At 44.6% G+C, this 21,864-nt stretch overlaps 1 long non-coding RNA gene across 1 annotated transcript; it reads right to left on the bottom strand.

Moving 5' to 3' along the window:
* Positions 1–867: 867 nt before the first annotated feature.
* LOC105523421 lies at positions 868–21,833 on the bottom strand. The gene is made up of 3 exons (XR_001003607.1): positions 20,513–21,833; positions 19,652–19,655; positions 868–976 (listed from the first exon to the last, which is right to left on the bottom strand). It is a non-coding gene; the product is annotated as an uncharacterized LOC105523421 (long non-coding RNA).
* Between the last annotated feature and the right edge of the window lie 31 nt (positions 21,834–21,864).

The raw sequence follows: 21,864 nt of genomic DNA, 5'->3' as shown, positions 1-21,864 counted from the left end.
CTATCGGTCAGATTCTGTCACCTAAATGTTTTAAGGTCATAAAACTGTTGCTTTTTTTTTTTATTATTTTTTGAAACAGAGTCTTTTTCTGTCACCCAGGTGAGAGCTCAGTGGTGAGATTTTGGCTCACTGCAATCTTTGTTTCCTGGGCTCAAGCAATCCTCTCACCTCAGCCATGGGGAGGCATAGCTGCAGGCACTGTCCTTTGTCCTGGGGTCTGTATCTGGTACATGATTAAAATTGCTGATCTTCCAGGTTTTTCTCTAAAAACAAGTGTTACTAAGAGTTCACATCATAATTAATATATGTAATTAAAACTCCAGCCTGGGCTACAGAGCGAGACTCCGTCTCAAAAATAAATAAATAAAGAAAACTACTAGTTACAAGAAAAACATTTCTATATGCAAAATATATGAGGAAAGTAAAATGTCTTTTTAGTAAAGGAGGTTATAAGAAGCCATACCATTATAGTTTTTGTTAAAGGGATACTAATTTTGCCTAGTTAAGTTTTACATTGAGGGAATTTAAAAATGATAATAAAACTAAATGTATGTAGAAATTTGTAAAAGAAGATGGAAAATTGTCAAAGGTTATAAAAGGTTTATAAAAATCTTGTGGTCAAACTGGTTAAGAATGGATGGATTTGTTTATAAAATTTTACTAAAATTAGCTTTATTATTAATAAAACACTAATGCAAATGTAAAATTTGGTTTCCTTTTTGGAACAAAATTTTTGTGTAATAAGAGATAGTCCAAGATGTTTGTTTACCTTTTCAGTAAACTTCAAAAAACAAAACAAAATAGGTGAGGGAGAAAGACAGATTCAGTGACCTCATGCTGTATTTATTAGTTTTTTGGTTTTTGGGGTTTTTTTGAGATGGAATCTCACTCTGTCACTCAGGCTGGAGTACAGTGGTGTGATCTTGCCTCACTGCAACCTCCACCTCCCAGGTTCAAGTGATTCTCCTGCCTCAGCCTCCTGAGTAGCTGGGATTACAAACATGCACCACTATGCTTAGCCAATTTTTGTAATTTCAGTAGAGATGGGGTTTTGCCATGTTGCCCAGGCTGGTCTCGAACTCCTGACCTCGGGTGATCCACTAGCCTCAGCCTCCCAAAGTGCCAGGATTACAGATATGAGCCGCCATGCCCAGCCTGAATTTACTAGGCTTTATGATTGTTTAGGAAACTGACTCTCTATTAAAGAGTAAATAATTTTTGCTTTTTGAAGTATTTGAATTTATCATTTTGGCTCAGTGACCTTTTTACAGTGACCTGTGATCCTATTTTGTGATATGAAGTGTTTTAAACCTTTGATATTTGACAAACTATTTTCTTTTGAGCTATTTATAGCTTTTAACAATTGAGTGAAGTATATTCTTGTGAGCAAAATTTGAAGCATATTTCTTTCTCTTTATCTGATGTCTCCAAGTTTGAAAACTATTTGTGAGTATTCCTAATTTATGGCAATATAGTTATCTGCGTAAGGTCTGTAAGAATCTGTTGTCTTTTATAATAGGAAACAGTTGGAGACACTGATTATTTTACCAAGGCTTTGACTAGAATGGCATATTTTAGATATGACTGGACTGTTTTGAGGAATTGAGGTTAACTTATAGAGTTGAAAAAAAGACAGTTGAAAACACTGGTCTGGTACCTTGACTCAATGGTTCCCCTGCAAGTTTCCTGTCCTGTTAAGTAAAGAATGTCACTTTCTGATTAGGCCCAGGAATCTCAAATATTTTGAGACCTCTAGAAGAAGTCATCCAATTCATACAGGTATCTGTAGACATAGATAAATCTTTTCCTTGGTTCAGGAGGCTTTTACAAAGTCTGATCTTGGCCAGTCATGGTGGCTCAAGTCTGTAATCCCAGTATTTTGGGAGATCAAGGAAGGAGGATTGCTTGAGGCCAGGAATTGAAAACCAGACTGTGCAACATAGTGAGACTCCATCTCTGAAAACAACAACAACAACAACAACAACAACAACAAAGCCCAGTGTAGTGATATGTTTCTTTCATCAAAGCTACTTGGGAGACTGAGGTTGGAGGATCACTTGAGCATAGGAGTTCAAGGTCATTGTGAGCTATGATGACACCACTGCACTCCAGCCTGGGCGACAGAGTGAGACCTTGCATCAAAAATAAACAAATAAGGTCAGGTGCAGGCAAAATAAATAAATAAGGCTCAGACCAGTCTGAGCAACATGGCAAAACCCTGTCTGTACCAAAAATACAAAAAATACCCAGGTGTGGTGGCGGGCGCCTGTAGTCCAGCTACTCAGGAGGTGTGGAGGTGGGAGGATCGCTTGGGCCTGGGAGGTGGAGGTTGCAGTGAGCTAAGATCGTGCCACTGCAATCCAGCCTGGGTGACAGAGTAAAACTCTGTCTAAAAGAGAGAAAGACAGAGAGATTAAATAAATCATCTAACCTTATAAAAAGTTCCAGCAAAAGCAACTTAAAAGAGCCTATATGGCCAATCACTATTTTTACTATACTTTATGCAAATAATTGTGCCAAGTGTAATAAGACTGAAACTTATTTTGCCAATATATTGGTCTTACTATGATTTCTCCTTGATAACAATGGGAAACTGGAGAGAGAAAAAATTATGTTTCAAAAGAAAACTATAGGCTGGGTGGGAGGATTGCTTGGGGACAGAAGTTCAATATTAGCCTGGGTAATATAGCAAGACCTTTTCCCTACAATAATTTTTTTTAAGAAAGAAAGAATACTACAGTACACTTTTTATTAGTTTCTAGCTTTGTCCATTGTTTTTTCAGTTTTTATTATTTTGTACAATTTGTGCTGAATCCTCTATTCTTATCTGGCTACAAATCTCCACAATAACATTTTCAAAATGTTCTTCCATCTTTTTGATGTGGACTGAATGAAATTGCTACTACATTTTCCCTGAGGCCTTGCAAGCTAAAGCTCATACTATTGGGGGAACCAGCCCCCAATATTTCAACGTAGGTTTTTTTAATTTTCCCTAAGTGTCGGCTGGTCTGAGAAATAAAGAGAAAGAGTACAAAAGACAGAAATTTTACAGCTGGGCCTACGGGGGTGACATCACCTATTGGTAGATTCCGTGATGCCCCTTGAGCTGCAAAACCAGCAAGTTTTTATTAGGGATTTCAAAACAGGAGTGGGGTACAAACAAGGAGTACGTCACAAAGATCACATGCTTCAAAGGGCAATAAAAGATCACAAGGGCAGAAGGGCAGAACAAGATCACAAGGCCAGGGCGAAATTAGAATTACCGATGAGGTTCCATGTCCCACTGCGCACGCATCACCTTGACAAGCATCTTAACAGGAAATGGGGTTTGAGAGCAGACAACCGGTCTGACTACAATTCTCCAGGATGGAATTTCCTCGTCCTAGCAAGCCTGAGGGCACTGCAGGAGACCAGGGTGTATTTCATCCCTTATCTTCAACCGCATAGGATAGACACTCCCAGAGCGGCCATTTATAGACCTCCCCCTGGGAATATATTCCTTTCCCAGGGTTATTCCTTGCTGGGAAAAGAATTCAGCAATATTTCTCTCATTTGTTTTCTGCAAGAAGAGAAATATGACTCTGTTCTGCCCGGCCCCTCAGGCAGTCAGACCTTATGGTTATCTTCCTTGCTCCCTGAAAATCGTTGTTATCCTATTCTTTTTTAGGATGCCCAGATTTCATATTGTTCAAACACACGTTTTACAAACAATTTGTGCAGTTAACACAATCATCACAGGGTCCTGAGGCGACATACATCCTCAGTTTACGAAGATGACAGGATTAAGAGATTAAAGTAAAGACAGGTGTAGGAAATTATAAGAGTATTGACTGGGGAACTGATAAATGTCCATGAAATCTTCACAATTTATGTTCAGAGATTGCAGTAAAGACAGGCGTAAGAAATTATAAAAGTATTAATTTGGGAAACTAATAAATGTCCATGAAATCTTCACAATTTATGTTCAGAGATTGCAGTAAAGACAGGCGTAAGAAATTATAAAAGTATTCATTTGGGGAACTAATAAACATCCATGGAATCTTCACAATTTATGTTCTTCTGCCATGGCTTCAGCTGGTCCCTACATTCGGGGTCCCCGACTTCCCGCAACACATACCTTGTAATACAGAAAAGAAAAACTTGGCAGATTTCCACTGCCTTCTTCCACTTTAACAAACAATGCTTTGAATCTAACATCTGGACACCTCAATTGACTGCGTTTCAGACTCTAAGGAAACTGGTTTATAGATTGTCCCCAACAAAATATTTGTCTTTCTTCTCTTTGCAAGCTGTGTTCCTCTGTTTTTCATTGCAATAAAGGAATTCCTGAGAATGGGTAATTTATAAAGAAAAGAGGTTTGTTCGGCTCACAGTACTGTAGGCTGTACAAGAAAGGCACCAGCATCTGCTTGACTTTTGGTGAGACCTCAGGAAGCTTTTACTCATGGCAGAAAGTGAAGGGGGAGCAGGCATTTTACATGGAGAGAGGGAGTAAGAGAGGGGTTGAGGTGCCGCAGGCTCTTTCAAATGAGTGAGAACTCACTGAGAACGACAAGGACAGCACCAAGACACCCATGAGGGATCTGCCCCCATGATCCAAACACCTCCCACTAGGCCCATCTCCAACACTGGAGGTCATATTTCAACATGAGATTTGGAAGGGACACATGTCCAAACCATGTCACAAGCTCATCTGCAATGCCATCTCCTAAAATGAGGTGTAACTGTTTAATGGGAATGGCCTATTCCCATTAAAAAAAAAAACCCTGTTTTCCAAATGGAACCCCAGGAACTAAAAGTGGATAGATTCCTCTCAATGTCTGTTTTTGTCTTCCAGCTATACCTGTTTATTGGGCCCTAGTAACTGTATGCTTTCCTAGCCCTGTTTTTTGAAGGACTCCACCCTGAAGCCAATAATCCAATTAGGAGATTAGCAAAGGAAAAATCTTACAACTACTGTATCTTCTTCTGTCTGCCTGTGTAATCATATATGTGTTATGTGTGTGATGCTAATATAAAAAAGGGCTCTAATTAAATAAATGCTTAGATCAAATATTTGTGAAGGAAAAATAAAAACTGTGATGCCTTTTAGTTCATGTGACTTTTATCATTGAGAAATAAAGGCAGTTTTAAAGATCATTGGTAAAATACAAATGTCTTCAAAATGTAAATACGTGGGCTGAATCATGTAGGTTAGATACTAGGTTTGCTAAATCTTTTAAGATTATAAACTGCTTCTTTGGCTTTTGAGAACTGTTTGACTTGTCTGCTTTACTATTTGGTAAGGCTTGGGGCTATATGGAATTAACCACATCCATAACTATGTTGGAAGGAGTCAGACTTTATCTGTGCCTAGTACATAATTAAAACAACTTACCAGGTTTTATCTTAAAGTTAAAAATTACTGGCCAGGTGCAGTGGCTCAAGCCTGTAATCCCCGAACTTTGGGAGGCTGAGGCGGGCAGATCACAAGGTCAGGAGATCAAGACCATCCTGGCTAACACGGTGAAACCCCATCTCTACTAGAAATACAAAAAATTAGCTGGGTGTGGTGGTGGGCACCTGTAGTCCCAGCTACCCAGGAGGCTGAGGCAGGAGAATGGCGTGAACCCGGGGAGAAGGAGCTTGCAGTGAGCTGAGATTGCGCCACTGTACTCCAGCCTGGGTGACAGAGTGAGACTCCATCTCAAAAACTTTGCTAAGAGTTGCCATTATAACATATAATTGAGACTACTAAAAATAGATTTACATGCAAGGTGTGTAAGGAAAGTAAAATATGCTTTTAATAAAAGATTGTAAGAAGGCATGGCAATGTAAATTTTTGCCTTGGGTTAAAGGATCATTGGTGGAACGTTTGTACAAACTAATCTTGCAAAAGAAATTCTGTGTGTGAACATATTGACTAACTTCAAAAAGGTATTATATGGTTTTTCCATAAATTGAACATTGAAATAAAAGCACAACAAGGTTTTCTTAAGGCATGAATGCATTTTTTAACAAAAATTTGTAAAGGGTTCTAAAAGGTTTACAAGAATCTCACTTCATGGTCAAACTGGTTAAGACTGGATACAATTGGCCTGGCATGGTGGCTCACACCTGTAATCCCAGCACTTTGGGAGGCTGAGGCGGGTGGATCACCTAAGGTCTGGAGTTCAAGACCTGTCTGGTCAACATGGTGAAACCCCATCTCTACTAAAAATACAAAACTTAGCTGGGCATGGTGGTGGGAACCTGTAATCTCAGCTACTTGGGAGGTTGAGGCAGGAGAATCACTTGAACCTGGGAGGCAGAGGTTGTGGTGAGCCAAGATCACACCATTGCACTCCAGTCTGGGAAACAAGAGTGAAATTCCATCTCAAAAAAAAAAAAAAAAAGACTGGATATAATTAATCTATAAGGTTTCAAAAATTCGGGTTGACATTAATAAATTTCGGGTGAAATTTGGCTTTCTCCTCTAGAGCAGAATTTTTATGTAGTATTAAAGACAGATAGGAAAGCTAAATCTTCCTCTGAATGAGTAAAGGTTTTTGCTTTGTTTTAAATTTTGAGTCATCATTTCGGCTAAAATAAATGACTTGTGGTAATCTGGAATTCTATCTCATAGCATTAAGTGCTTTGAACCTCTAACATATTTAACAGTCTTCCCCAAATCAAACTTCAGTTTCAAAAATTGTCTTTCCTGACCCCCTAGTTTTTGGATGCCACAGAGGGCCCCTGGAGCATCCAAAAGAGAGGTAGACAGGATTATTTGACATGTTTAGTTACATGGGATTCAAAAGTGATGTCTAATCTTCTTTAGGTTATATTTTAGTGATAATATTATGTTCTAAAATTATATGGAATGTCTAAAATTCTAATGTCTGAGTATATGCTATCAATCTTAATTAAGGTTATGTTAAGTTATTGTAAACCACAGAAATTACCAAATTTCTTTGTCAATCATGTTCTGGACTGTAACCACCCTGGACATTTTGTCATTTGCAGACAATTGTTGTCTTGCTTTGATCCTTTTCTTTTTTTGAGATGGAGTTTCATCTTGTTATCCAGGCTGGAGTGCAATGGCACAATCCTGGCTCACTGCAACCTCCACCTCCTGGGTTCAAGTGATTCTCCTGCCTCAGCCTCCCAAGTACCTGGGATTACAGGTGCCTGTCACCACACCTGGCTAATTTTTGTATTTTTATTAGAGATGGGATTTTGTCATGTTGGCCAGGCTGGTCTCGAACTCCTGACCTCAGTTTATCCACCCGCCTTGGCCTCTCAAAGTGCTGAGATTACAGGTGTGAGTCACTGCACCTGGCGGCTTTGATCCTTTTCAAAAGATGGTTTATAATCAGCGCTAGGACTTTGACAAGTGCTCTCAAATGCAGGTTTCTAATAACTTTGAAGATTGTGACATTGGAATAAAGAAAAAATGTACAAGACTCATGAAGAGCTGAAATGTTCATGAATATTAAGCAGAGCAAGAGTTAACAGAATGGACTGAACTAACATAAAACTAAGTTTTTTAACCTTTTTGCTTAAAATGTTTCTGATCCTTGTTTGGTTTTTCAGAGTCAAGGAAACTTATTTTGAGTTATTTACAGCCTTTAATAATTGAGTAAGGTATACTCTTGTGAACAAAATTTGGAGCATCTTTGCTTCTCTCTGCCTGGATTCTCCAGAGTTTGGAAACTACTTGTGAGTATTCTTAACCTATGGCAATATAGTTATTTGCATCGGTGCAATAAGAAAATAAGAATCCATTTTCTTTTGCAACAGGACACAATAGGAGAAACGGGTTGTTATACCAAGGCTTTGACTGGAAGGGTGTGCTTCCCATTAAGGAATCAAGCTTGACTTGCCGAGCCCACAAAATCCCCTTGGGAAAACTGGCCTAATATCCTGTCTACAGAGTCCCTGCACGGGGTTCCTAACCTGTGGTGAGGACAGAATGTCACATTCTAACAGGCCCAGGTGCCCCATGTTCTTGGGACCTTAAGAAGAGAGGGAGTTACCCAACTCACAGGGATCTGAGGGTACAAACCCGTGGCTGGGCTCAGCTTTACCAGACCTTATCTGAGATTCCTAGTGGAATAGAGTTCCATCAAAGCCAACCGAAAAGTCTATGTGAAGAATAATTATTCTTGTTGCACTTTATGCAAATAATCAGGCCACATATAGGACTAAAGCTTATTTTGCAAACAACTCAGTCCTATCATGATTTCTTTCTGACAAAAAATGAGGACTGGAGTTGGAAAACTTATGTTTCAGAACTTAACATCTGTTTGTCATTAAATTCTAATCTCATTAGTTGCTTTTGTTTCTGCCTACATTTTAAACTAACCTGCTTGTTCCTGTGAACCAACCAACAATCTCCAGCTGTAGCTCAAAAGTAACAAAATGAATGGGTGATGTAAAAATCTGGATCAATATTCTAGTTTTGGAAAATGATCCTACAGATCCTACCAGGTGATAGGAATAAATAGGATGCCCAAAAACTGGAGGATTCTTTGTTTAGGAAAAGAAGCCCAAGGGAGCTAACCAAAGCCACATGCACCCAAAGCTTAGCAGGCATAACTGTAGCCACCAGTTATCAGGGCTTGTCAGTAGCCTTGGGATTTCTGAGCTGTCCTTTCCCCCTTCTTGTTTCATTTTCACGGCCCAAATTGTTTCTTCTCACTGCGAGGCCATTAAACTTCAAATGGTGATGCAAATGGAACCATGCATGGATGCGCCATTCTTTTTTTTCTTTTCTTTTCTTTTTATTTTTGAGACGGCGTCTCTGTCACCCAGGCTGGAGTGCAGTGGCACAATCTTGGCTCACTGCAAGCTCCGCCTCCTGGGTTCACGCCATTCTCCTACCTCAGCCTCCCGAGTAGCTGGGACTACAGGCGCCCGCCACCACGCCTGGCTAATTGTATTTTTAGTAGAGACAGCGTTTCACCGTGTTAGCCAGGATGGTCTCGATCTCCTGATCTTGTGATCTGCCCGCCTCGGCCTCCCAAAGTGCTGGGATGACAGGCGTTAGCCACCGCGCTGGGCCAGATGTGCCATTCTTCTGGGGATCCTTAAACTTACCTCAGGAGGAGCCTAACTGCTGCTTCCCCAAAACAGTACCCCGTCAGCAGGAAGCAGTTAAGAGTGGTCAGCGTCCACTTTCCCCAACAGCAGTTGGGGTCTCCACTCTTAAAGGGGGGAATGAAAGGAGTTAGCTAGCATGCTTCAGGCAGACAGTAAGGGAAGGGTCCCTGGAGAATCTCCGATCTGCCCCACAAGTGCTTACACCAGATACTTTGTGCAGATAAGGGAACTTGCACAGCGTGTTTGCCTGAACATGACCACAGCAGACTAATGGCCTGCATGCACACTGAGGGGAAGGGATGGAGCCAACAGGAATTTACACCTTATACAAATAAGCAACCCAGCTCCATTAGCTTTTATATAAAAGCCCTTGTGTTTAGCTGTGAAGGGGGCAACCAGCAACCTGCTTTCAGCTCCCCTCATTTTGCTGAGAGCTTTCCTTTTTGCTTAATAAGTTCTACTCCACTCATTCTTTGATGTCCATGTGCCTATTTCTTCCTGGTTGTGAGACAAGAACCTGGACCTAGCTGAGCTATGGAGTAAAAAATCCTGCATCAATATGGTGTCCTGACATGCTGAAATGAAGATGTCTCAGTGTCTCTCTGAGCACTCCCCCCAATCTCTCTCGCATAAAAGTTGAAGTTTCTTTACTGTTTAAGACCCAGTTCTACCAAGGAGAACAATAGCTTCTTCTCTCCTCCCTGTTATTAACTATTGCAGAAAAGAAGACTAAGATGAATGCACACATGAACAGACTCTTTTGTAAGAATAAAGACTGTCTCCAGGGATCATTTGAATTCCATAGAGAGATACTGGCTGGGTGCAGTGGTTCGTGCCTGTAACCCCAGAACTATGGGAGGCTGAACTGAGAGGATTCTTCAAGCCCAGAAGTTTGAGACCAGCCTGGGAAATATATTGAGACCCCGTCTCTAGAGAAAAAAAAAAAAAAAGTAAACAAAATTAGCCACTTGTGGTGGCATGTACTTGTAGTCCCAGCCACTTGAGAGGGTGAGTTGGGAGGATCACTTGAGCCTGCTGAGGCTACAGTGAGCCAAGGTCATGCCATTGCACTCCAACTTGAGTGACAGAGTGAGTCCTTGTCTCAAAAAAAAAAAAAAAATAGAGAGAGAGAAAAACAACAAAGAGAACTATTTACAAGTAGATTTCTATTCCCTGATCCGGTCATTCTCCCTAGTAATCATTTATTGCCCCTCAATAGAATCTCAATGGAATTCCTCTTCTCGTCCCTTCCATAACCTGTTTTACCAGGATCCAAGCCCTGCTTCTTTCTGTAACTTCAAGATGGCATACAAGCTTCTCTTAACTCATTGAGGGGTTGGATCTTCATTCTGAAGTCTCCTGTGTATACACATTATATAAGTTTGCATGCCTTTTCTCCTGTTAATCAATCTACCTCATGTCAGTGATTTTTAGCAAACCTCTAGAGGGCCGCCGGGGGCTATGGCCCCAACAATAGTCTCTGAGACTCTTTATGATCTGGCCCCACGCACCTCTCCTCCCACCGCACACTCCTTGCCCACCTTCACTATGCAACAAGCTCCTTGTCTTCTGTCCCTCAATTGTGCCAGTATCCTGCCTGTCTCAAGGTCTTTGCACTCACTGTGTATCTACCCAATGGGCTCCTCTTGCCCACTGCAGAAACAGATCCAATTCATTAAGACAGGGGAATTGTAACAGAGAAAGTGTTTTATACACATAGAGCTGGCTAATGGGAGGCTGGAGTTTTATTATTATTCAAATTAGCCTTCTCCCAAAACTTGGATGCTAAGGTTTTCAAAGACAGTCTTGTGGGGAGGGGTTGGCTAGGGAATGAGTGTTGCTGACTGGTGGGGGCAGAATCCTGAAGGGCGGAACATGGTTCTTGTGTGCGTGTGTTCAGTCAGCTCCTTGGTGGGGCAACAGGAAGGTCAGTGGGTCTGAGTGGGGCCATTAGTCATGAGAAATGCAAAAAACCAGAAAAGCCTTCTCAAAAGACCAACATTAGGGTCTACAAGAGTCTAATTATCTGAAGGAGTAATTGGGGAAGTTGCAAATCTTGTGACCACGGGAATAATGGCTGGTAATTGTTTACATCCATACCTTAGCAGAATTTACACTCCTTTCCTCTTCCTAACTTGGTGGTCTTTTATGAGCTTTACAAAGGCTTGGTGTTAGCTTACTAAACTAAAGGCTATTATCCTTTAAACTGACTGTCTCTTCAAGTTAACTTGGCCCAAGTCGAGGAATGACTTAAGGGCAGTTTGGAGGTTAAAGGAAAGATGGGGGCTGGTTAGATGCTATCTTTTCCACTGGCATAATTTTCTCAATGTTAATCTTTTGCAAAGGTGGTTGCAATCACTCCCTTTGGGTTTCATCACACCTTATTCTTACCGTGTGGGCTACAGGAATGGAAAAAGGCTGATGACTATTCTAGTGTTTTCAACCATTCCCTTTTCTTGGAACACTCCACCCCTGCGTGTCACTGGGGCCACTTCCTCTCAACTTAGGTGGCACCTACCTCCAGCCACTCATGTAAATCAGCAACCCATTAACTCTCTTCCACTTTGTGTTATTTTATTTACATCCCAGCAATTATCAAACCTACAATTATCTTATTGGTTTGTGTTTTTGGTCTTGTCCTCTTCTGCAATAGAAACTGTGAGGGCAGGTGCATTCTCTAAATCCATCCAGCAGTAAGAATGATGCCTGTTGCAAACTAAAAATAAAACCCCAAGACCCCCAACCAACTGAATGGACCCCCTCTTGGCCAAACGAACTCCAGAGAAACCTGTAAAACAATTCCCAGCCATGATGGGAAGGGAGGTCAGACATGCCTCATTATGCCTCTTCCCTTTGGAGTTCAGGCACAACTGACCAGCATTGAGGTTTGTTAAAGCACACCAAATATGGCCTGAGAAGGACTCCATGCTTCTAATATATTTGAGTCCTCGTGGATGAACTGCAACCTAACTTGGTAGACAAGACTGAAAACCTAACTTAGGAGTATGTGCCTGCAACAATAGCTGAGTCTTGGCCAATCCTAGCAGCCATACTTCAACCACTCACACACTGCTGAGTGTTCAAACAAGGCAAACACCAACCTGTAACCAATCCAGCTGTTTCTGTACCTCACTTCTGTTATTAGGAACAAATAGTTCCTCTTCAAAGGCTTTTGGTTCCTGGTTCTTTGTTCTATTCTAAAAGGTTCACATTCATCTATCAGCTCTCCCTCTCTCTGCTGTGCCCAAACATCCCAGGATGTACCATACCTGTCCTTCCTGTCAAATGCCCAATGCTGCCTCCTTTGATTATGTCAACAGTAGCCAATTGGAATTAGCCTAGATTGTGCAGTCTGACCCCAGCCTGCAGGGGGAGGACCCAGGAACAGGGCCTGTATTAGAGATAAAAACCTCCTGCTCTCCTTTGTTTTCCATGCTTTCCTTTGCCTCTGCCTTGTATGCAGGAAACACCCTTCTATAGACGTAAATTGCCTTGCTGGGAAAACTTTTGCCTGAGTACTTGTTTCACTTTGCGACACCAAAAATTTGTTTCTAACACTTCCAATTTCTGTATGTCGCTTTACTTTTTCTGTGTATAAATTTGTTCTGACCATGGGGCACCACCTGCAGTCTCTCTGAATCTGCTCATTCTGGGGGCTGCCCAATTCACAAAGCATTCATTACTCAATTACACTCCTTTAAATTTAATTCAGCTGATATCGGGGGAACCCACCCCCAATAATTCAATGTTAATTCATGTAGGTTCTTTTCTATTTCCCTAAGAGTTGGCCGGTCTGAGAAATAAAGGGAAAGAGTACAAACGAGAGAAATTTTAAAGCTGGGTATCTGGGGGAGACATCACATGTCGGCAGGTTCCATGATGCCCCCCAAGCTGCAAAACCAGCAAGTTTGCAATAGTGATTTTCAAAAGGGGAGGGAGTGTACGAATAGGGTGTGGGTCACAGAGATCACATGCTTCACAAGTTAATAAAATATCACAAGCCAAATGGAGGCATGGCGAGATCACAGGACTGGAGCAAAATCAAAAATGCTAACGAAGTTTCATGTCCCACTGGGCACGTATTGTCATTGATAACATCTTATCAGGAGACAGGGTTTGAGAGCAGACAACTGGTCTGACCAAAATTTATTAGGCGGGAATTTCCTGATCCTAACAGGCCTGGGAGCGCTATGGGAGACCGGGGCTTATTTCATCCCTTATCTGCAACCGCAAAAGACAAACATTGCCAGAGCGGCCATTTTAGAGACCTACCCCTAGGAACGCATTCTCTTTCTCAGGGCTGTTCCCTGCTGAGAAAAAGAATTCAGCAATATTTCTCCTATTTGCTTTTGAAAGAAGAGAAATATGGCTCTGTTCCGCCCAGCTCTCAGGCAGTCAGACCTAATGGTTATCTCCCTTGTTCCCTGAACATCCCTGTTACCCTGTTCTTTTTTCAAGGTGCCCAGATTTCATATTGTTTAAACACACACACTTTATGAACAATTTGTGCAGTTAACGTAATCACCACAGGATCCTGAGGCAACATACATCCTCGGTTTATGAAGATGATGGGATTAAGAGATTAAAGACAGGCATAGGAAATCACAAGAGCATTGATCGGGGAAGTGATAAATGTCCATGAAATCTTCATAATTTATGTTCAGAGACTGCAGTAAAGACAGGCGTAAGAAATTATAAAAGTATTAATTTGGGGAACTAATAAATGTCCACGAAAACTTTACAATGTATGTTCTTCTGCCATGGCTTCAGTTGGTCCCTCCATTCGGGGTCCCTGACTTCCCACAACAGGCTGAAGTTTTTCTTTTAGATTAAAATAGAGATAAGATTGATCAAACAGACTCTTTGTGGCAATAAGATACAAAATTATAAACAAGACCTATGGCCATGGCAGGCAAAGGCTGATTCATACCCTACTAACCACAAACCCTTGTCAAACTTTTTTTTTTTTTTTAATTAACCTGGTACAATGTGGCTTCCTTTCCAACCTGGCTCTGGATGAGCACACATGACAGAATGGAAATCAAAATATCTTACCATGAAATATATTTGACATATTTTGTAATGGCCCTGCAAAGTTGTTTTTTGGCTGGGTGCAGTGGCTCACGCCTGTAATCCTAGCATTTTAGGAGGCCAAGGCAGGCGGATCACAAGGTCAGGAGATTGAGACCATCCTGGCTAACATGGTGAAACCCCGTCTCTACTAAAAAATACAAAAAATTAGCTGGGTGTGGTGGTGGGTGCCTGTAGTCCCATCTACTCGGGAGGCTGAGGCAGGAGAATGGCATGAACCCAGGAGGCAGAGCTTGCAGTGAGCTGAGATCACGCCACTGCACTCCAGCCTGGGCGACAGAGTGAGACTCCATCTCAAAAAAAAAGCTGTCTTTTGTGGGGGAAATTAATTTGCATCTGTAGAGAACGTCCATTAACACATCCAGGCCTTCCCTTTCTACGCCTTGCCTGGATCTAGGAGAGATCTGCTGACAGCTTGACACCTTTAAAGTCTGAAAAGAGACATTTGCCATCCATTTTCTCAGAGAGCTGCTAGAAACCTATGAGGCTTTCATTTACATAGCAAGGGCCTTCACCCCCACAACTGCCTTAACTCAAGCATTCCTTTCTACTTACTTCAGGTCTTTAGACAATAGCTTAACTCTTTTTGACTCCCCCAAAATGTAACATAAATAATAGCTTAACTCTCTCAAATGGCAACTAAAGAATCCCTAAACCCACCTATGACTTGTAAGCCCCTGCTCTGAGATGTCCAGCCTTTCAGGCTGAACCAAACGTATACCTTCCATGTACTAACTTATGTCTTTGCCTGTAACTCCTGTTTACCTAAAATGTATAAAGGTAAATGTTACTGGCCAGGCACAGTGGCTCATGCCTGTAATCCCAGCACTTTGGGAGGCCGAGGTGGGTGGATCATCTGAGGTCAGAAGTTTGAGACCAGCCTGAACAACATGGTGAAACCTCATCTCTACTAAATACAAAAAAAGTAGCCAGGTGTGGTAGTGTACACCTGTAATCCCAGCTACTTGGGAGGCTGAGGCAGGAGAATCACTTGAACCTGGGAAGCAGAGGTTGCAGTGAGCTGAAATCGTGCCACTGCACTCCAGCCTGGGCAACAAGAGTGAAACTCCATCTCAAAAAAAAAAAACAAAAAAAGAGAAAGAAAACTGTCTCATGCACCCGTGTGAAGAGATCACCAAACAGGCTTTGTGTGAGCTGTTTATTTCACCTGGGTACAGGTGGGCTGAGTCCAAAAAGAGAGTCAGCAAAGGGTGGTGGGATTATCATTAGTTCTTACAGGTTTTGGAATAGGCGGTGGAGTTAGCAGCAATGTTTTTGGGGGCAGGGGGTGGATCTCACAAAGTACATTTGGAAGGGTGGGGAGAATTACAAAGAACCTTCTTAAGGGTGGGGGAGATTATAAAGAAGCTTCTTAAGGGTTAGGGAGAATACAAAGTACATTGATCAGTTAGGGTGGAGCAGAAAGAAATCACAAAGGTGGAATGTCATCAGTTAAGGTTATTTTCACTTCTGTTGTGGATCTTCAGTTGCTTCAGGCCATCTGGATGTCTACGTGTAGGTCACTGGGGATATGATGGCTTAGCTTGGGCTCAGAGGCTGACAGAAACTGTTACCTGGGTACCTTGTGACCACTTACTCAAGGCTTTTTGGATTTGTGTTTTTCCAGGCCACAGCCCCTTCTATTGGTTCAGAATAACCCTCCTGAAAACATTTTTAAGGAGTTTGGTTTTTCTGTTAACACTGCACATGTGCTAGACTCTGCCCAGCCAGTGCAGGTCCCAGAGTCAAGACAGCAGTGAGGTGAGTCCAGGCAGCACTCAGCAAGGTGCCTTGCCCCAGCCAGCTGGGTTTAGGCAGGGCTGTGCCTAGAAAGGAACAGTGTTCACCTTTAATACCTAGGGATGGGTGGAGACTTCCGGCAGGAAGTCACTCCTAGTGGATGGCCCCTTGGATCAGATCGAGGTCACTTCTATCCAGGACATCAACTCCTGCAGTGATGAGTTACAGGAACCCAGCCCAGCCCAGCAGCACTGCCCCCAAGCCTCCTGGGCAAGATGAGCCACCTCACCCTTTTCTACCTGATTCCCGGAGCCAATGAAGGTAGAGGAAAAGGGACAGGTCAGGTCTGGAGGGGGACAGACCACTGGGCTGTTCCCATTGTCACGGGGCAAACCCCTGAAGTGGGACTCAGTCTGTGAGACCACGTGGGTTCCTGGCTTCCCGCAGGAAGGAATTCAAAAGTGGGCCAACGGAATGAAGTGGAAGCAGGTTTATGAAGGAAGTAAAGGAGTAAAAGTTGACTACTCCATAGGCAGAGCAGCCCTGAGGGATGCTGGTTGGCTTTTATGGTAATTTCTTAATCATATGCTAAAAAGGGGTGGACTGTTCATGAGTTTTCTGGGAAAGGGGTGGGCAATTCCCGGAACTGAGGGTTCCTCCCTGTTTCAGACCACACAGGGTAACTTTCAGAGGTGGCCATGGCATTTGGAGACTGTCATGACTGGTGGGAGTGTCTTTAGGCAGCTAATGCATTAGAATTAGCATATAAGGAGCAGTGAGGACAGGCGGAGGGTGCTTTCATCACCATCCTGCTTTTGGTGGGGTTCGGAGGTTTCTTTACCACATCCTGTTTTATCAGCGGTTCTTTGTGACCTGTATCTTGTGAAACAAGCCCTGCCAAATTCTTATCTCACCATCTCCCCCACAGCAACCTCCTGAGCTCACAGCGCTCCTGGGCAGCAGGGACTGCATTGTGTCCCTCCTTCCCTCTTGCCCCAGAGGTCCACACATTGAGTAAGCCAACAACTATTTATTGAACACCTACTGAGCATTAGGGAAACAGTAGGGGTGAAACAGACATGACCCTAGCAGCCACATTTAATGGGGTGGGTAGTCTCCCTCTCCAGGGTGGAAACCATGTGGGAATAGAGATGCTGTTGACAGCGAGGATGCTGAGACCAGGCCTAGGGGGTCTGTCTACCTCGTGACTGGGAGCCTCTTTTCCTAGACACCATGGGGGCCAGGGACAAAGGGCAGGCACTATAGCCACTGTTTAGGGAACTCAGAGCCTGGCCTGCTTGTGCCTTTCCTTGTAGGGCACTTGAACTTATCACACTGGGTCTTAATGTCTCCATCAGTAAAAGAGACAAGATATCTGTTTGCATTCTCTACTTATGGAGATAATGAAGGTTTCCCACAGGAATGGAAACACTTATCCAGAAGTTCAAGCAGGGGACTTGTGGACAGAAAGCTAAGCTAGGCTGTCAGCTCTCATTTTTTAAGTAGATGTTATGCATAGCATAACAGAGCTACACAGAGTCGACGCTTTAACAAATCAGGTGCATGACTCACAAGACATGTTCTCAAGACACGGCTGACGTGATCCTAACTGCCTACCAGTGATAAACAGAATGAGGGGCCTGGGTCCTGTTGATGCTAGGGCATCTGCTGAGCACCACGTAGGCCATGGAAAAGCACGCACCATATTTCACAGCAAAAACTTCTTCTCCTAGGCCGGGCGCGGTGGCTCAAGCCTGTAATCCCAGCACTTTGGGAGGCTGAGATGGGTGGATCATGAGGTCAGGAGATCAAGACCATCCTGGCTAACACGGTGAAACCTCGTCTCTACTAAAAAAATACAAAAAAAATTAGCCGGGCGAGGTGGTGGGCGCCTGTAGTCCCAGCTACTTGGGAGGCTCAGGCAGGAGAATGGAGTGAACCCGGGAGGCGAAGCTTGCAGTGAGCTGAGATCCGGCCACTGCACTTCAGCCTGGGCGACAGAGAGAGACTCTGTCTCAAGAAAAAAACAAACAAAAAACAAACAAACAAAAAATCCTCCTGAGAGGAGCTCTTGTTGCTCTCCTACATGACAAAAATAAGAGTCTCCTCCCATCTATTCACCGCCTTCCCACTCTGCGTTTTCTAAAGCCTTTTTGGCAACAGGGACGGGTTTTGTGGAAGACAGATGTATGAGTCCATTTTCATAGTGCTATAAAGAACTGCCTGAAAAAATTAGCCGGGCGAGGTGGCGGGCGTCTGTAGTCCCAGCTACTCGGGAGGCTGAGGCAGGAGAATGGCGTGAACCCGGGAGGGGGAGCTTGCAGTGAGCTGAGATCCGGCCACTGCACTCCAGCCTGGGGGCAGAGCAAGACTCTGTCTCAAGAAAAAAAAAAAGAACTGCCCGAGACTGGGTAATGTATAAAGGAAAGAGGTTTGACAGTTCAGCATGGCTGGGGAGGCCTCAGGAAACTCACGATCATGGCAGGAGGGGAAGGGGAAGCCAGGCACCTTCTTCACAAGGTGGCAGGAAGGGAGAAGCGCCGAGCAGAGGGGGAAGAGCCCCTTATAGAACCATTAGATCTCGAGAGAACTATCAAGACAACGGCATGGGGAACCCATCCCCGTGATTCAATTTCTCCACCTGGTCTCTCCCTCCACACGTGGGGGTTACAGGGGTTATGGGATTACAGTTCACGATGAGATCTGGGCGGGGACACTAAGTCTAGCCATGTCAGTAGCTTTTCCACAGGTGGTGGAAAAAATTCTTCCGGAGGTGGATGGGGCAGTGGTTTCGGGATGAAACTAGTCCACCTCACATCGCCAGGAATTGGACTCCCATGAGGAGTGCACAACCTACATCCCTCCAATGCGCAGTTCACAATAGGGTTCACAGTCCTCTGATAATCCAATGCTGCCGCTGACAGGAGGCAGAGCTCAGCTTAGCTCCCTTGCTCGCCTCCTGCTGCACGGCCTGGTTCCTAACAGGCCACAGACAGGTGCTGATACTGGTCTGTGGCACGGGGTTTGGAGATTCCTACCATAAAAAGTGGATTTACCCTCATAATCCCAGGGCCCCTCAGCGTCTAAGGAAGAGGCTTCTTGGTCACAAAGGTGGACAGACCCATTAAGCTCTGGGCCAGCAACCCCATCTTCAGCACCTCATGTCCTGCAATGTTTGTGTTGGGGAGGGGTCCATCTCAGCCAATTAATCTCAAAGCAGGAGACCCCATGTCTGTCTTAGGCCCCATCGTTTCCCTAGAAAGCATCGTTCACCCAGAGACTGCACCAAACCCCGCCAGCTCTCATCATTTCATACACTCTAGGCTAAAAAGCTATTGCTCCCCAGAAGTTAGAGACCTTTCAGATGTGCATTCAGACATCTGGCATAAACACTTCCAGGAAAATGGTATAAAATGTTAGATCATCTAGTCACAAAAAGGTGAAGGAAAACAAACCTAAGCAGTTTGTGGATTAGATTTTAAAACTTGGAACAAGGTGAAGCCTGGTAGCTCACACCTGTGATTCCAGCACCTTGAGAGGCGGAGGTAGGAGGATCGCTTGAGCTCCTGGGCTGGGGCCAGGGTGTAGGGTCCTCAGTAAGGCTTCTGAATAAAACTAATTCTTTAAAAGCTTACCTGTACTTCTTTAGTCAACAAGGTATTTTACATTCTTCTCCTACACTAAGTCATTGAAGTCTGTGTGTATTTTACAACAAAGCCCTAGGGCACGGCCTGGCAAACAGTGTGAGGCACTGAACGATCCTTTGTAGAATGAGGAAGGTATCAGAGCTTACAATAGTTAATATTTTGGTTACGTGACACCAGCAACCTTACAAGGAATGTTTCTTGGGTCAATTATCTGTCATGGATAAATTCCGGTGCCAGAATGAGATCTGCTCTTGGAGAAGGCTGCATTTACTTGTTCACCCTTGAAATACTGCAATCCACCAATTTCTTGATAAAAGGATGCTCTGGTTTTTTTGTTTTTGAGATGGCTCAATCTTGGCTCACTGCAACTTCCACCTCTGGAGTTCAGGAGATTCTCCTGCCTCGGCCTCCAGAGTAGCCGGGACTACCAGCATCCGCCACCACAGCCAGCCAAGTTTTGTATCTTTTTTTTTTAGTAGAGATGGGGTTTCACCATTTTGGCCAGGCTGGTCTCGCACTCCTAAACTCGTGATCCGCCTGCCTCCGCCTCCCAAAGTGCTGGGATTATAGGTGTGAGCCACCGGGCCTGGCCAGGATGCTCTGGTTTTAACTAAAATTAACCTTCATAAAAGGAGAGCTTTCAAGCACTCCTGGAAAGAAGCCGTGGATTAAAGATGTGCCTAGCCATGCAAGCCAGATTTGTGACCATAATGACAGGGCCGGACTCACGCCTGTAATCCCAGCACTTTAGGAGACCGAGGTGGGCAGATCATGAGGTCAGGAGTTCAAGACCAGCCTGACCAACATGGGGAAACTCCATCTCTACTAAAAATTCAAAAATTAGCCGGGCATAGTGGTGCGTGCCTGGAGTCTCAGCTACTCGGGAGGCTGAGGCAGGAGAACAGCATGAACCTGGGGGGCGGAGCTTGCAGTGAGCCAAGGTCAGGACACTGCATTCCAGCCTGGGTGACAGAGCAAGACTCCGTCCAGAAAAAAAAAAAAAATGACAGAGCTGATGCTCGTGTAAATTTTTACTTTTCCCACAGTTAAAAACATGATTCTCAACAGCGTGAACTGCCCTTCAAAGATGATGGAGCTGCTTCAAAGTGCATTAGAGGAGCTGGGTATGTAGAAGCATTTCAAGTGTCAGATAAGAAAGTGGTTAGGGACTGTGCGTAGTAGCGGCACCTGCGGTCCCAGGTACTCTCAAGGCTGAGGTGGGAGGATCACCTGGGCTTGGGAGGTGGAGGCTGCAGTGAACGGAGATCGCGCCATAGCACTCCAGCCTGGGCGACAGAGCCAGACTCTGTCTCAAAACAAATGAACAAACTAAAAGTAGGTTAAGATGCGCAACTGGTTACTGTTCTGCTGCGCAATTAAATGATCCCGTCTGCGTTATCTTTGCTGCAGGACACGCATTAGCACCGTCTAGACAGGAGGCTTTCATTAAGAGTAAATTGCAGGCTCTGCGTGTATTTTACTTTATAACAGCTGCTTGCCGGGCACAGTGGCTCACGTCTGTAATCCCAGCACCTTGGGAGGCCAAGGCAGGCGGATCACCTGAGGCTCAGGAGTTCAAGACCAGCCTGGACAACCCTAACCCCCACCCCTCCCCCAACACCGTCTCTACAAAAAATTTTAAAAAATCAGCCGGACGTGGTGGCGCGCGCCTGAGGTCCCAGCTACTCCAGAGCCTGATGCGGAGGCTACAGTGAGCCCTGATCCCACCGCTGCACTCCAGCCTGGGCGACAGAGACCCTGTCTCCAACTGACCAGGCAAACGGCGAAGACACACACAGGCGCGTCCCCAAAGAAGGACACCGGCGTTAGAGGCCCTGGCCCTCCCCAGCGCAGACCCGCCCGAGCCCAGCGCCGCGCCGGGGCCCACCACCGGCGGCCGTGAGGCTTTCCACCCGAATCTCCCCGGCGAGCTGGGCGCCCCCACTACGGATCCGCGACGCAGTCCACCCACTGCGGGCCCGAGAGAGGACCCGTGGTCGTCCTTTTCATTCGAGGCGGGGCTGTTGTAGCGACGCCACCCGGACTGGAGGCCCCTCGCGGCCCCCAGCCTGTTGCCAGGGGATTCAGGGCCGCACGCCGCTCAAAGAGCCTCAGCGTCCCAGCCTCCCGACGCCCTCAGCCGCCACAAAACGCCACCAATTCTGGAAATCCAACCCCTTCCGTACCTTTTATAAGGAACCGGGTGCCCCGCCCTCAACGAGATCCCGCGGGAACTGCATATGGCGCGAGAGCTGAAACACCTTACTTTTCCCTGCGACAAACGCCCGGTTCCCTTTCAAGTGACGAAGAGTGCCCCGCCCCA

Source organism: Colobus angolensis, unplaced genomic scaffold (assembly GCF_000951035.1).
Source record: "Colobus angolensis palliatus isolate OR3802 unplaced genomic scaffold, Cang.pa_1.0 Scaffold1, whole genome shotgun sequence".
NCBI lineage: Eukaryota > Metazoa > Chordata > Mammalia > Primates > Cercopithecidae > Colobus > Colobus angolensis.
Note: the sequence above shows the minus strand (reverse complement) of the source record. Positions and strands in the feature narration are given on the sequence as shown.